This window comes from Cervus canadensis, chromosome 31 (assembly GCF_019320065.1).
Source record: "Cervus canadensis isolate Bull #8, Minnesota chromosome 31, ASM1932006v1, whole genome shotgun sequence".
Taxonomy (NCBI): domain Eukaryota; kingdom Metazoa; phylum Chordata; class Mammalia; order Artiodactyla; family Cervidae; genus Cervus; species Cervus canadensis.
In genome coordinates this window covers 22677253-22694429 of record NC_057416.1, presented here as the reverse complement: position 1 = coordinate 22694429, position 17177 = coordinate 22677253, and the positions used below count along the sequence as shown (strand labels likewise).

The window sequence follows — 17177 nt, the reverse complement described above, 5'->3', positions numbered from 1 at the left end:
TAGTGACTAAACCACCACAGTCTTAGAAAACTGAAAACAGACTGAAAGGCACATATCCAAGTTCTAAGATCCTCAGCTACCTGAAAACTAGGAGAACCCGGGTGATCCACTGAGTCTGAGAGTCAAAGTGAAATTGAGCAAACCTGCATATCCCCTGGGTCTTTTTCCTTCTTTCTGTCTGATTTGTCTGCTCTCCTATCTCTCTACTTCTATATAAGGTCATCACAAGGATGGACAAGGCAATGTTTGTGAAATGCCTTAAATTTCTACAATGGAGGTTTACAAATTCAAAACAGTATTGCTTTTGGCGATGCTATTTTTAGTGTTGTGTGAAGACTGTTAACATATTTTTATAGATAAATAGAGTTCCTGGCTGGATGGTGGTGCTAGTGGCACAAAATGTGAATGTACTTAATGTACTTTATAGTGATTAAGATGGTAAATTTTATGTTATGAGTATTTGACCACATTTTAACAATAAATATATAAAGAGTCAACAACAACAACAAAATTTTTGCATTATTTGCCTGTTTAGAAAGCAGGTTTCCTGACATCTACCTACTCTGTACCCTCCAATCTGTGATGGAATCTCACGGAGCCTGGCAGGGCACTTGAAGATCAGTGGTCCATCTCACTGCTTTCTCGCACATTACAGATAAAAGATGAGACTCATTTGAATGAAATGATCAATTCTAATTAAGGTTCCTCCCTCCTACAGTGTTGCTAGGAACATAAGTCGGTGTAGCCACTATGGAAAACAGTACAGAGGTACCTCAGAAAATGAAAAACAGAACTACTATATGACCCAGCAATCCCACTCTTGAGCGTGTATCCGGACAAAACTATAAATCAAAAAGATACATGCACCCCTATGTCCATACAGCATTATTAACAATAGACAAGATATGGAAACAAACAAACTAAATGTCCATTGACAGATGAATTGATAAAGAGGGTGTGTAACACATATATATAACAGAACACTACTCGGCCATAGAAAGAACAAAATAATGCTCTTTTCAGCAACATGGATGCAACTAGAGATTATCATATTAAGTGAAGAAAGTAAGAAAGAAAAATACAAATACCATATGATATCACTTATATGTGAAATCTAAAATATGATACAAATGAACTTATCTATGAAACAAAAATAGACTGACAGATACAGAGAACAGACTATGGTTGTCAAGATGCAGGAGGTTAGGGGAGGGATGGAGTAGGAGATTGGGGTTAGCAGATATAAGCTTCTATAAGTAGAAAAGATAAACAACAAGGTATTCCTGTATAGCATAGGAAACTATATTCAATATCCTGTGACAAACCATAATGGAACAGAATATATTAGAAAAAAGATGCATATATATGTATAACTGAATCACTTTGCTATACAGCAGTAATTAACACAACACTGTAAATCAACTATACTTTAATAAAAATATATGAATGAATAATTTAGGGTTCCTAATTTTAGGTCACATTTCATTTTCCAGGAGGAAAGTAGCACATCATTCTATGGATTATTAGTAGCAATAGCCGTAATATTAGTAGCAATTAATAATATCATAATAAAAAACTGTAAGACCAATATCCTTCCACACGCTTGCCTTTGCAGGCCCTGGAAGAAGGGCTACAGAAAGTGGAGCCCAGCGTGCACCTGCCTGGCCTCCTGTGGGTGAGGAGGGCCACCACTCCAGGGCCAACAGGCAAGGGGACACACAATGGAGTGTGTCTGATTCCTGTCCTCCTCTCCCTCAGGTTTTAGGTTACCAGCTTTCAAACTAGTACCAACTCAGATAACTGAATGCCAAGTGTCACCAGAGAGTAGATGGGACATTCAGTGAGTGGGTTATAAACTGTCATCGGGGGCTCTCGGACAGATTGACATACCTCCCACTACCTTGGCTGAGTGGTGCCGCAGTAATTCAACCTGGACCTTTAGAAGGTGCTCTCTCTGGAAACAGATCTGCTGAATATACGATGTGGTCGTCAAGCAGGGCAGAGCCCCAGGAAAGGATGCACAATTCCCTTAGTCTCAGAGACAAGGTTAGAAAGTAAGAGTGGGAGGAACAGTAGCCATCTGGTTAAACCCCTTATTTCACAGATAAGGATCTGAGGACAGAGGCACTGGGGGTGGGGCTACAACCTGTCCAAGGCTGCCTGGCTGCTTAGCAGCATCTGGGAGTGGAGGCCAGACCATTTACCAGCCAGGGTCCCCTGCTCTTTCTGTCACCCTAGTCTCCCTGTGCCGGGTAGGCAGAAGAGTAGGGGGAAAGCATGGGCTTTGGAGCCAGACCAACCATACATCTCATCTCTCCTTCAACGGCCCTAAGGCTTTGGGCAAGTCATACTCTTTGAGCCTCAGTTTCCTCATCTATAAAATGGTCATAATAATTCTTGTTTTTCAAGGTTGACATGAAGGTTAAGTTAAGGTATGTGTATGAAGTGCCAGCAGTTTTTGGCAGAACAAGTACCCCCCACAAACAGTACCTATGATCTCATACTATTCTTTGGTCCACCATGGTTCTCTGGGCACAATGGGCCAGGGTTCCAAATGCACTGTGGGTCCTGCTTATTGGATGAGGGCAGGCACAGAGTGGGGGTTCCAAGGTAGAATGGAGGGGTGCACAGAAGGAGGACTGCCTGGCTAGTTGGGGTGCCATTAGATCGGAATGACTCCATGGAGCTGGCTGGCAAATGCCCAGGACACTGTGTTCCCTAGGATTACCAGACACCCATGATAATAATTATATGGCATCCCCTCAAATCAACAAGATCAGCAAAGAACAAAGCCCTTACACTTCCAGGCTTGAAAAGGGAGGGGCTTCCTCCCATTGGCTGGAGGGAATGGGGCAAATCAATTCAGATGTGCCCTCTAAACACACTGAAATGAGGGTCCACAGAACTCACAGGGGTACCGCAAGGAATTATGAATGGTTAATTGTCTCCAGACATGATAACAGAAGATCCACTCAGGCCAGCGGTCCTCACAGTGTGATCGTTGACCCAGAAGCAGCAGCAACCCTGGGGAACTTGTTAGAAATGTGTATCTCCAGGCCCCACTCTGACCTACTGAATCCTCTGAAGATGGGCTCCAGGAGATTTTACCAATCCCTCCAGGCTATTCTTAGGCATGTACAATTTGGAAACTACTGGCTTGGGCCTTTTCTCCTGATTTCCTGATTGACGGCATCAGTTCAGTTCAGTTCAGTCGCTCAGTCATGTCTGACTCTTTGCGACCCCATGAATCACAGCACTCCAGGCCTCCCTGTCCATCACCAACTCCAGGAGTTTACTCAAACTCATGCCCATCAAGTCAGTGATACCATCCAGCCATCTCATCCTCTGTCGTCCCCTTCTCCTCCTGCCCCCAATCCCTCCCAGCATCAGGGTCTTTTCCAATAAGTCAACTCTTTGCATGAGGTGGCCAAAGTACTGGAGTTTCAGCTTCAGCATCAGTCCTTCCAATGAACACCCAGGACTGATCTCCTTTAGGATGGACTGGTTGGATCTCCTAGCAGTCCAAGGGACTCTCAAGAGTCTTCTCCAACACCACAGTTCAAAAGCATCAATTTTTCGGCACTCAGTTTTCTTCATAGTCCAACTCTCACATCCATACACGACCACTGGGAAAACCATAGCCTTGACCAGAAGGACCTTTGTTGGCAAAGTAATGTCTCTGCTTTTCAATATGCTGTCTAGGTTGTTCATAACTTTCCTTCCAAGAAGTAAGTGTCTTTTAATTTCATGGCTGCAATCACCATCTGCAGTGATTTTGGAGCCCAGAAAAATTAAGTCAGCCACTATTTCCACTGTCTCCCCATCTATTTCCCATGAGGTGATGGGACCAGATGCCATGATCTTAGTTTTCTGAATGTTAAGCTTTAAGCCAACTTTTTCACTCTCCTCTTTCACTTTCATCAAGAGGCTTTTTAGTTCCTCTTCACTTTCTGCCATAAGGGTGGTGTCATCTGCATATCTGAGGTTATTGATATTTCTTCCGGCAATCTTGATTCCAGCTTATGCTTCTTCCAGCCCAGCATTTCTCATGATGTACTCTGCATATAAGCTAAATAAGCGGGGTGACAATATACAGCCTTGACGTACTCCTTTTCCTATTTGGAACCAGTCTGTTGTTCCATGTCCAGTTCTAACTGTTGCTTCCTGACCTGCATACAGGTTTCTCAAGAGGCAGAGCAGGTGGTCTGGTATTCCCATCTCTTTCAGAATTTTCCACAGTTTATTATGATCCACACAGTCGAAGGCTTTGGCGTAGTCAATAAAGCAGAAATAGATGGTTTTCTGGAACTCTCTCACTTTTTCGATGATCCAGCGAATATTGGCAATTTGATCTCTGGTTCCTCTGCCTTTTCTAAAACCAGCTTGAACATCTGGAACTTCACAGTTCACGTATTGCTGAAGTCTGCCTTGGAGAATTTTGAGCATTACTTTACTATCGTGTGAGGTGAGTGCAATTGTGCGGTAGTTTGAGCATTCTTTTGGATTGCCTTTCTTAGGGATTGGAATGAAAACTGACCTCTCCCAGTCCTGTGGCCACTGCTGAGTTTTCCAAATTTGCTGGCATATTGAGTGCAGCACTTTCACAGCATTATCTTTCAGGATTTGAAATAGCTTAACTAGAATTCCATCACATCCACTAGCTTTGTTCATAGTGATGCTTTCTAAGGCCCACTTGACTTCACATTCCAGGATGTCTGGCTCTAGGTGAGTGATCACACCATTGTGATTGCATAGTGGCTATCAATCTTGGTTACACAGATGTAGTCCAGTGCCAAGCCTACAACTCAGAGCATTTAAATCAGAATCTCTAGGACTGGACCCAGGGATCAGGTATTTTAAGGATCCCCAGGTAATTTCAACGTGCAGCCAAGCCTGAGACCCACTGATTTGGAGCAAGAATTTGAATGAAGCAGTAAGTCATTCATAGCATTTGTGCATGAGAGTATCAATCAACTTGGAATGCTGGGAGTTTCTACATTTTCCTTTGTTCAAAGCTTTTGTGTTGTTTTTCCCACAACTACTTCCTCAATTGTCCTCTGTAGGTTCTGCTACCTCAAGAGAAGTTCTGAACACACTTGTCCCTCATACCCATTCATCTACTGCTACCGCCATACAGTTGTTAACGTTGCTGAAATCACTGACTAAAGGTAAGACCCAAGAAAAAGCCCCATTCATTCCAGGTTCTTAGTATCCAAAATCAATTTGCGAATTAAAGACAATTATGTTTTTGTCATATGTGTGTTTCTTCTCTGTTGGGAATTGTCTAGAGTATTCTTGGTGTGTTTATTCATTTTATTCAGCTTTTGGTTCAGATCAGCACCAAAGCAGGTCCCATCTGGTTTATGTTTTGTTTGGCCTTTGAAACATGCAAGCATCTCACCTGCTACTTAACATTGGAGACAGCATGGTGTTTCTTCAGCTAGGCGAGGGTGGAGAGGAAAAAAGAATCTATTCTTTCCCCCAGTATCCTGCAAACTGTACTGCAAGAAAGCTGGTGAGTAACCTTAAATGACACTTTCAGGTTCTAATAAAAAATACTATGTTTTAAAATGAGGCAATAAGACAGTTTATCTAAGATGTCATCATAAAGCCTGGGCTTACACTTTTAGCTTCAGATCAATTACTTGGAAGTTTTAGAAATCTTCAGGAAGCCCAATTTAGAAACGTGTTCAGTTCATGGAGTTAACACTCTTTAGTCTGCCAATACAAATCAAATGTTCCTTCTCGGGGGGTTCCCTAGGGTGACCACTCCAGGAATTCTGAAACTATTCTATTTTAAAGAGAAATGGATATTTAATATATTTTTTTCATGTTTCTCTGCACACAGTAGGCCGACCAAATATCCCTATCACTCTGGAACTTTCCCATTTTAGTATAAAAACTCTCAGGGTCATGTTTCATCCTGGGCAATTGGGACAGTTGGTCACCCTGTATCCTGCCCAGATCTCCTTGCTCATCAATTTCTTTACAAAACCTCCTCTTCTGTGTGACTCATGTACCACCTCATCTCAAACCATCAGTACTTGTGCTTGGAACATACACAATCACACCCAGTTCCTTCCTCACAATAGGAATGCAAATACATTCACTTATTTTTCTCAAATTTCTACTTCCCATTTTTCTCATGGCCCCATCACCACCCTCTCTCTCCACAGGGATGATTCCAAAAACATCTTGTTCTTTCTAATCAAACTGCCAGAACAAATGTGGAGAAGAAAGGAAGGTGATTCCTGTGTTTCAGAGCTGAAACTAGATGAAAGAGTGCAGCATAAAAGTTAATGAGTGCCTTTTTATTCAATAGCATAAATCTTTATTGCATCTCCCTTAGGTGCCGGATACTGTGCTGCACGGCATACACAGTAAGACAAGTCCCTGTCAGTAAGCTAGTAAGTGAGACAAACCTGCTCTCTTCACTAAGTAAGGCTCCCTGGTATCCTAGATTTCCTTGTTCCTTGACTTTCCATTGAACCAGGCAAATGCATCTTTGGTTTTTGCCATTCCTTATCTTGGGCTGCTAGTGGAAATTGACTGAATACAGTACACTGCCAAATTATTCTCCCTAATCTCAGTGATACCCTAAAATAATTATAGTAAACTCAATTAATTTCTTATAGTGGTTCTAAATTCTGTCCACACTGAAGTGACTTCACCCACCAGTCAAGTAGCACATTACCTTGCTGGCTTCAACATCCTGGGATGGAGTTCTACCTAGCATTTACCTCCTACCTTAAATTCTTCCAAGCTCATTGTGGTCTTTTTCTCTTGCCCTGCTGTCTTAAATAAAGAAATCCAGTTTTTTCTCTCTGAGACTTCTTCTTTTACCCTCTACCCTTTCTTCTTTTAATGTGCTTTTTCCATCTGTACCCATCTGATGTATTTTTTCTGCCCTTTGATTTCTCTTCAACCTGTTCAGTTCAGTTCAGTTCAGTCGCTCAGTCATGTCCGATTCCTTGCGAACCCATGAATCGCAGCATGCCAGGCCTCCCTGTCCATCACCAACTCCCGGAGTTTACTCAAACTCATGCCCATCGAGTCAGTGATGCCATCCAGCCATCCCATCCTCTGTTGTCCCCTTCTCCTCCTGCCCCCAATCCCTCCCAGCCTGTAAATGTGTTTAAATCACAATTACTCTTAAGAAAAACGGGGGTGATCTGACTACACTAAAACTATGGAATTCCCATACCTTTCCCTCTTCTGACCTCCCCCATCCATTTATCCCACCCATTTCTCAATCCTGTGCTCCTACTAAACTGAAATTTCTCTCAAGTGGTACCAATAAGTTCCCTATAGCCTGTGATGCCTCTTCTGAGTTTTCATCCATCCAAGCCTCTTGGCATCATGTGAGGGTGTTGTTAGAATTATCCTCTTTGACATCTCTCCTGTCCTCTCACTGGACCACATCACCTCCCATTGTCTGTTCCTTCTCCCGTGCCTGCCTCTTTCAGTCTTGCTCTGGACCTATTCGTTCTTCCCTGGTGGCTCAGACAGTTAAGCATCTGCCTACAATGTGGGAGACCCAGGTTCAATCCCTGGGTTGGGAAGATCCTCTGGAGAAGGAAATGGCAACCCACTCCAGTATTCTTGCCTGCAAAATCCCATAGATGGAGGAGCATGGTGGGCTACAGTCCAGGGGGTCACAAAGAGTCAGACACAACTGAGCAACTTCACTCACTCACTCACTGGACCCATTCAGGGTCATGGGCTCCAGTTTCAGCTCCATTCTGACCCACCTCTGAACTCTCTCCTGAGCTTTCTATCCTTATTTCCAAACACCTAATGAGCAGCTCCACGTGGCAAAATTCAAAGATCTTCAAACCTAATACATCCAAAATTAAGTTCATGACCATCCCTCAAACCTGTCTGCCTGCATTTTCTGTCTTAGTCCCTGAGTCCATACTACTAGAAACGCCTGCATCAATCCTCACTTTTTTTCTAGTCCAAACTTCCAAGCGTCTGCTAAATAACACCAAGTTGCGTTCATCATCAGAACTTTTTTTATTACAAATGGCAGAATCCCAACTCAAATTAAACAAGAAAAAGAAATGTATTAGCTCATGGAACCAAACCATAAACAAGGATGGATTTGTGCGAATTGTATCAGATTTCTCTCTCCACCTTTCACCTCAGCTTTTGTTTTGTTTGCCCTCATTTTTCCAGGTTCCTTCATGTGGAGGGGGCCATGGCTACTAGCAGCCCCAAAGGCACACCCTGTTAACAATAATGAGACGAGACACTTAACCTGTATCAGGCACAATTCTAGGCACTTCAGAGCCTGTGAGGCAAGAAGAAAGAGAGAACATGCTCTCCACTTCAAATTTAGAAAATCCATAGACAAGCTCTAAATTGAGCCAGCTTGGGTCACGTATCCACCTGCTGAAACAATCACTGGGTCTAGAACCATGAAGTAGAGTAACTGCAGGGTTTGGACCATCCACCAGCCCCTTAGCTTGAGTGATTTAAGTAGGAGGAAGTCTGATGAACCACAGTTTCTGCATTTCCATTTCTTGCCTTGAAGTCTAACCCTGCATGTTTTCCCACCTGCTGTGGTTCTAGACCCACTCAGACAATCCCCTCCCCCTGCTTCAAGTTCATGGGTCTTTTTATCACCTTTTGAAAACTGAGAAACCCATCAGGAATTGTATCTGAATAGACGTCTCGCCTATGTACAGAAGAAAATGTACAGAAGAAAACCATGACATTCCTCAAAAGACAGTTTTAACAATACACTAAAAACATAAATAAAGGGTCATCAGAGATCAAAAATGTATGCCAAGAGTTCCTAGCCTCTGAAAGCATAGAATATCTTAAAAAAAAAAACTCTCAAACTTCTAAATAATAGTGGTTGTAATGATAAAAAGTATAATGATGAGACAGAATGGCATGCCTTTGTATAATGTTACCTGTTCAGCCTGCAGGTGCTGTTTCATCTCTTGCACTGACTTTGAGGCCCCAGGGAGGTCTGTGGTCATGGGTGACATTTTGCTGTTCTTTCTCAAAGAACTTCACAAAGAGTTCTACCTGAAAAATTTCCAGAAAGAGTATTGAAATTGACCACTGAAATTGATGACTTCTTACAGAAGAATCTCCACAATGTATCTGTAATTTAACTTTTTAAGATAAATAGTTGGAAAATTTATCCTGAGGTAACTTGACATTCATCATTGTTTCAGACCCCAAACACTGCATTTATGGGCTGGCACTTACTGTCATGCACGGTAAACTCTATTTTTCTTCTATTTCTACACCTACAATTCCTCGGATTATTGATTTCTCATTCATCAGAAGATTTGTAAACATAATAAAGCCTAAATGGAGCACACATGAATATGAATTTGTGATGTGTATAAATTAAGCCTCCCACTGCAACATTCGGGGAAGATATTTCTCCCAAGAACCAATGACAGGTGTGTAATAAGATGCTATTTTCATTCCCCATCATCTAAGGTTTTGGATGTAACTGGAAGCATTCTTGGAAGCAGGGGGAGGGGATTGTCTGAGTCATTGTTGTGAAAGCCATTATTCTGCATCATGCTCAGTTGGACTTGGGAATGAATTAGAACAAATGTTCAAGAATGTTCTGTTTCTACATGAAGCTATTTCATCTGTTATCTCTTCCCCTTGCACTTAAATGTGACCAAAAGATCTTCCAAAATGAAATGCAGTCTTGTATGAAATCAAATTGATTTCTCTTATTCGTAATCTACCAGAGGACATTTGTTCTAACTATTAGGGAGCAGCAGAGCTATTGTTTTTATTTAAAAAAAAAAGAAAAAGAAAAAGGAAAAAAACATTTGGCGTTGGTGTTTAAAAAACCATACAGTGTGCTCTGTATTTGAAATTCCACGAACTGTTGATAAACTGGGTTTTTCCTGTAAAGAGAGACATGCAAAAGTCTGATTTTTCCACCTCAGTGTCCACTTTTACCATCCCCAGCACCCCTTGTTTAGTCAAATGTGTATGAAGTCCCAAGGTGTCTAAGAAATGCCCCCCTCCATCCAGGATCAAACAAAATGCTTCTGGAATGGAACATCAGCAGAACTCCCTTTGTTCACCTTTTTCCCTCCATGTTTTTTTTATTGTTAGCAGTGACTGCAATTCAGAAAAAAGGTCACCTGCTTTCAAACAGAAATGAGGAAAGGCTAAGTCTGTGTGTGCACACACTGTGTGTGTGTGTGTGTGTGTACGTGCGCGCGCATGCGCATGCTGGGATGGGACAGGGGACATTCAATGTGTTCCTGCACAGGAGTTATTTACTGTGTTGAATCAGTCTTCAGATGCTTATAAGATATTCAGCAGGCTGGAAGGAACCTCTCTAGAGGGTGCTAAGCCCCAGATGGACATGTTAGGGAGTAAGTACTCAGTCACCTCTTCATAGGAAGGCTCAGGAGTCCCCAGAAAGGTGCTCGTGCTGAGAGGCCTCTAGGCTGGCAGAGCCAGCACTGACCTAGGAGGCCAGGAGAACCATGACACCTTAACTGTGAAAAATCAGGGCACCTGACATTGCCTTCAGGAGCCTCTGTTTTTTATCTATAAAATGAAAAGCTTAGGACATGGAAGCAACCTAGATGCCCATCAGCAGATGAATGGATAAGGAAGCTGTGGTACACATACACCATGGAATATTACTCAGCTGTCAAAAAGAATTCATTTGAATCAGTCCTAATGAGATGGATGAAACTGGAGCCCATTATACAGAGTGAAGTAAGCCAGAAAGATAAAGAACATTACAGCATACTAACACATATATATGGAATTTAGAAAGATGGTAATGATAACCCTATATGCAAAACAGAAAAAAGAGACACAGAAATACAGAACAGACTTTTGAACTCTGTGGGAGAATGTGAGGGTGGGATGTTTCAAAAGAACAGCATGTATACTATCTATGGTGAAACAGATCACCAGCCCAGGTGGGATGCATGAGACAAGTGCTCGGGCCTGGTGCACTGGGAAGACCCAGAGGAGTCGGGTGAAGAGGGAGGTGGGAGGGGGGATCGGGATGGGGAATAAGTGTAAATCTATGGCTGATTCATATCAATGTATGACAAAACCCACTGAAATGTTGTGAAGTAATTAGCCTCCAACTAATAAAAAAATTAAAAAAAATTAAAAAAAAAAAAAAAATGAAAAGCTTGAACTAAGTCAGGGATCTTCCACTCTGGCCACACAGTAGCCTCATTTGATTTTCTTGTTTTTGATAATGATAAAGGGCCTTACCCCAGACAACTTGAATTAAACATTCAAGGATGGAACCCAGACATGATTATTTTCTTTTAAACTCCCAGGTGCGTCTAGGCACAGCCAGGCTGGTGGCTGGGTGATCGCCAAAGTCTCTCCAGTGTGGGCTCTACAGGACTTGCTCCAGTCAGATCAAGTGTCTGTTGGGTCAGCTCTCTCTCCTCAGCAGGCCACACTGCCCAGTCATTCTCTGTCCAATGGAACTTTCCATATTTATAAGACACCAGGGCCAGAGCTCCTTGAGGATCTGTGAAAACAGTCAATGTCATTAATTTTACTAACCAACCTAAAGAGTGAGGAGTTGGAGGGAGGAGGGGAAGGATCCATTGTTTAAGGGGAATCATTGTGGTTCCTAGGAAAACTGCAGGACAGCACTGAAGCTGCAGGGAACTCTGCATGGCAAGCTCATTTCCCTGTTCACCTCCAGCTACGACATCTTTTTTGCTGCCCAGCACTGTGCTGCAGAGATAAACTAATTTAATCAGTAGCAAGAGCTGCATTTTGATCTTGCAATCAAGTCACATAATTTCCTTTTCCAGGACAGCCCCTCACTTCTCTCTGTTCTGTTCTCTTGCCTCTCAGAGTTTTCTTTCCCACTGGCTCCCATTTAACCCGTCCATCCCCGCTTCCCATCCTCTAAAGATCTGCCCACTGCCTTGTGCAGCCCCCCACCCCAACCCTCCACATAATGTGTTTTTTTTAGTCATTTCCCATTCACCCTACTTTGTATGCTCTGGCCCTCCTTTCCCACTTCCCTATTTCCCAGCCAAGATTGCTGGGCCACCGGTGGCTATGAGGATGTGAAAATCCGAGCCACAGGCATGAATAATGAATTGGGAGCGGCAGACTGAGGCCAGTCGGAACTGAGAACACTATTTCTGAAATGCAGCCAAATGATTTAGCAAGAGGCGATGTGGAGTTATTGCAATCCCTGGAAGTCCTGCACACAACGGTAATTATGAAAATGCAGTTTTGACAAAGTACGAGTCTGATGGAAGTTCCAAGGCTGATGGAAGCGTCATACCCTGCTTTGGGCTGAAGTGAGAGCTGTGAAAGGTATGGCAACACTTGCTGACCCCATTGGACTGAGGGACTAGTGCAATCACTGGCAGGATGGCCTGCTTCCTCATTCCAAGAATAGCATCACTACCCTGAGTCCAGTGCAGCTGGACAGGATGGCGAGAGGGGCTGGTGCTGGAAATTCCATCTGGTTGTAAGGTCAGGGAAGTGGAGAAATCTGGAACTTGAGGTTGCCAGGATGGGTATAGGCAGAGTCGTCTGCTGCTCTTCTAACTCATTAGAAACCGGCCTAAGTACCAGCCCTCAGCTCTCCTATGTCCGATCCTCTACTGTTTCCATTTAGTCAGAAACCTCCTTTGGACCTTCTCTTTACAAGCAAGACTTGATGGATGAGTCTATGGAGTCTGTGATTCAATCTGGGGACTTGCTGGAATTGGTTAGTGAATGAGGGCCTCCAGACAATCTTCATTAACATTCTGGCCACCCCTTGAGTCCTTTCCCATTTGCCCTCCAAATGCTGCCAGACACGTCTTTGTGAAATATAAACCTGGTTATTGGACTATCTACCTAGAAACCTGTTAGCGGCTACTCATGGGCTCCAGAATGAAGGCTAAATTCCTGATCATAGCATCCAAGGCTGTCTGTGACTTGACCCAAACTTCCATCTCCCAACTCTTGTCTCCATATAGCCCAGAGCTGCTGCAGAGCTTTCTGCTTTGTGACCTCTGCTGCTCTTTACCTGCACATCTGTGCTCAGCCTGTGTCCCCAGCATCCCTATCTCCTGCATGAACACCCATTTATCCTCCCAAGACCCAGTGTAGGAGCCCTGCTTGCTAGGAATTCATCTGGAGCTCTCTTATCAGAGGAACTCTCCTCCCCTTGTATTCCCATCTTATCTTCGGTCTACTACTTAATACGGGAAGGATCTCTTTGTGAGCGGGAAATGTGTTACCCAGCCCAAAATCCTTCTGCTCATTGCATAACAGGCCAGTAAATCAGGAGAGGAGTTGTTGGGGCGAGGGGAAAGCTAGCAGACCCATAAGACAGCAGACTAGTGTCTCAAAAACCCATCTTTCCTCAGTCCAAAATTCAGTTCCTTTTATACAGAGGAAGAGGGGTAGTGGCCCAGTGCGATGCCAACCAGTGGCTGAAGCATGACTCCTAAGGGTTGCTTCTTGACAGCAGCTCCCAAACGTCGCTAACTTAGGCGAGGGTCCCACTGCTGACCAATGGCTAGGCAGGATGGTTAACGGTCGATCACTGACAGTTGCCCCCTAGGTCTCTCACTAATGGTCTCTCACTAACGGTCGCTTGCTTGGGGGAGGGGTCCACTGCCAGGGGGACCAATGGCTGAACTGGAACACTAATAGAGGCTCGCCATCAGCTATGTACCTACCCCGCCCCTATTACAGAAGACATTCTGGAGGCAGAGACTCTGTCCCATTCACCCAGCAATGCTCCCTGCATCCCACATGATGCCTGGAATACAGTAGACACGTATTAATGCTTGTGCAGAGAATCCTGGCTAGAACAGAACAGGAAGCTAGGATCGCAGGGCTCCCATCTTACAAGAACGGACGTTCCCACAGTCCCTGTCTTCAACAGAGGTCCTGCCTTCTGAGCCACGCTCCGCTTCCCATCCCACTCCATGGAGAGTTCCCAGCGCCCGCTTCTCAGATACCCCCACCTCCAGCCTGACGTGCTGTGATCGTCATCTCAGAGGGTGCGCTGCTCCCAAGTTCTTAGTTCTTGTCATCATTATGCAACCTTGATAGGCAGTGGAGACGCACCCTGGTGACTCAGGTATTGCCAGCTGTGAGCCGAAACTTTCGAGCCAAAACTTAGTTCACTTTCCCTGAATAAGGGCAATAACTGAGTCAGGAAGGAACTAGGTACAGCAGGTATGAATCTATGTCTGAAAATACAAATGTGCAGAAAAGGTACCTTGAACTTTTCACAACTCGATTTAATTTCTATTTCAAGTCCCATTTTTTCCCTAAGAACGCGAGGTCAGTCTCCCTTCCTTTCCCTTTTCTCTAGCGTAGCATCTGAGCACCTGGGAGGGTTAAGGTGGTGTCCAGGTGAGGGCAGACCTGGTCTTCATCCTCAGCGTCTTCTTTTCATCCTGGTTCCTGTTGGGAAGCCCCATCTCATCTAATACAGTCTGCCCCCCGTGGTCGCTGAGGCTTCCTCATTCCTGTCCTTTCTGCCATGGTTGGAGACCAAGAAACCGTGCTGAGGTTGTAATGGGGCCTGGAGAACTCTGGGAGGCTGTAATAGCAGCAAGGGAAGGCTTCAGCTGTAGCAGTCCTAGTTAGAAGGCCCCTCCCACAAGCCAGCAGCCGATTAGGGAATAACTGTCAACCAGCAACCGTTAGTGGTCCTGCTCACCTATTGGTTGGTGCCTCAGTGGGCCCCTCCCCCAGGCAAGTGACTGTTAGAGAGCAACTGTCAACCAGTGACGTTAGTCAGCCATTGGTCAATGCTATATTGAGCTCCTCCCCCTCCTCTTCTCTATAAAAGGATCCCAATTTGGGACAGAGAGTTAAATGGTTCTCTGAGATGCTAGCCTGCCATCTTCTTGGTCTGCTAGCTTTCCCATGAAAATTGTTATTCCTTGTTCTAACAACTTGACTTTTAATTTATTGGTCTGTTGGGCAGTGTGCAGAATGAACTAGGCTCAGTAACAAGGTCACATCTGCCAAGTCCCACTATAGAGTCATTGTTACTTCCCCAGAACCTTAAAGAAATATGACACAGTTCACTCTGTTGTTCTCTTCCTGTGGGGTTGGTTTTAGGTTCCGGGATCCCTCACACCTGACATGGTACCAGAGTTCAAGGCCTCCTTTTTTTAGGGATCTACCAGCATCTAAGCTCTCATAACCCTCATTTCAATTCACTCTCCCTCCAATCTGCAGCATCCTTTTCTAGCCAGTGTGTGGGGAGGTGGAGGAGAGAACACTTCCAACTACTCGCCTGAGTCCACAGTCTATTACCTTTGTCCTGTTTCCATTTCCTCAAAGCCTGTTCTTTTGAAACTCACAAGGAGAATTTTTCTTCTTTCCTTTCACATCATTTCCCTATGACAGTGATCACCTACCAACATCTAGTTACTGAATGGAGAACAGGGGTAGGGTCCAGGGGGATTGGGGTGGGTGTCATTAAGAGTGTGAGCAAACACTAAGGTAGCATTTACAGTCAGTCAGGCACTGCTCTAAAGCCTTTATATACGTTAGCTCATCAAATCACTGCCACTCAGTGAAGCAGATACTATTATTCCCAGTTTACAGATGAGGAAATTAATGTTAAGTAGCGACAAGTTGGGCTTCCCAGGTGACTCAGTAAAGAATCTGCCCGAAAAGCAGGGGACTGAGGTTTGATCCCTGGGTTTGAAAAATCCCCTGGAGTAGGAAATGGCAACCCACTCCAGTATTCTTGCCTGGGAAATTCCGTGGACAGAGGAGCCTGGTGGGCTACAGTCCATGGGTTGCAAAGAGTCAGACACGACTGAGCAACTAACACTTTCACTTTGAATGACAACTTGGAGGAGGTGGGACTTGAACCCAGGCAGTCTGGCTCCTGAGTCTGTGCCCTTAACCACTAAAATGATAGCTTCTCACTAATCAACACCCTGCCACACACATTATTCTTATTGTAGATTTGAACTCCTTGAAGATATATAGGAAAAGAAAAGTTTAAAAAATATTATAATGAACACTTCTCCTTATACTCAAAGTGCTTATGCTGAGATCTAGCAAATTTTTATTTTGATGAGAAATCTTTTCATCATCCATGTGAGTCTAAAAAATATATATAAAAGCCTAGAAGTCCTTAAAAAATAGAATCTCCCACCACTACTGCCACCAACCAACACTTTTAGCTCCAGCTTCCTAGAAGTGTTTTATCAGGCCCCTCAGCAGCAGAGTAGGAATTAGAAAGGCATGATCTCCGAAAAGGTGCTGCCAACTCTATATGTGTTCCTCTGTGTGCCCTGAATGCTTCTACCTAATTCTAAGCACTAACATCCCTTTTGATGAAAAGATGCTCAAGAAAAAACATTTGTGTAGAACAATCATTCTTAACATTTTGAGGAGTCACAGACCTTTTTGCAATCTATGAAGTTACCTCCCCAGGAAAAACAACTGCTTATATCCAAAAGCACATATAATTTGGCATAAAATTTTAGGCAAATTACTGAGCTCTATACTGTGTGCGAATTATTCCTAGAAGGGAAGTTGTTTTATTCATTTCTGCAACCTTCAACACCTAGCAGAGAATAAACTCACCGAGTTACACGCATCCTGTCTCCACGCTGGCCCAAGCATGCACGCCGACTCTCTGTGGTACCATGAGAGACAGAAAATCTTCCCCTCCCCTTTATCCAGCCCAGATTCTCTGCAAATGCCTGGTGCCAACAAGGGCATTTGTTCTTTGTGCATTGATGCCTGTGTTTTTGCCTCCAAGAGACAAACGCTGACTGTGGGATCTGAGTGGAAGTGGCCACTCTGATTTTCAGGCAATTTGGGGGTTGTACATAAAATTCTATACCCTCTTGGAGGCTAGGAAGGAAAAGACCAAAGCTTTAGGCCTCTTTACAAGCCCACAGAGGATTCCTCACCCATTACAGCAGGGTAGCCAATTCCCTGACTAGTTTTTCCCTTTTCAGAAGGGAATTCAACACATCAAGTTTTAAAATACCTTTTCAAAGAAAACAATTTAATGGGTTTTCCTGCACCTCAAGAGTATCAGGGAAGTACAGTTAACTCTGCTTTTCAAGTCTCAAATCAAGCAGCAGAGAGGATGTTTGGGTCAAGGCCAAATACTATTTTTTCTATGAAGAAAACAGAGATGGTTCAGATAAATTCTGTCAGCAGCTCACAGCCCTCTGCAAGAAATC

General features: G+C 43.8%; 1 long non-coding RNA gene across 2 annotated transcripts in view; it reads right to left on the bottom strand.

Moving 5' to 3' along the window:
- LOC122432614 overlaps positions 1-16644 on the bottom strand; it is a 188689-nt gene extending 172045 nt beyond the window's left edge. For both annotated transcript variants that reach the window (XR_006266897.1, XR_006266898.1), the window contains exons 1-3: positions 16567-16644; positions 11239-11506; positions 8922-9039 (exon numbers count right to left, since the gene is read on the bottom strand). This is a non-coding gene — a long non-coding RNA (uncharacterized LOC122432614). The remainder of the gene's footprint in view (positions 1-8921; positions 9040-11238; positions 11507-16566) is intronic.
- Between the last annotated feature and the right edge of the window lie 533 nt (positions 16645-17177).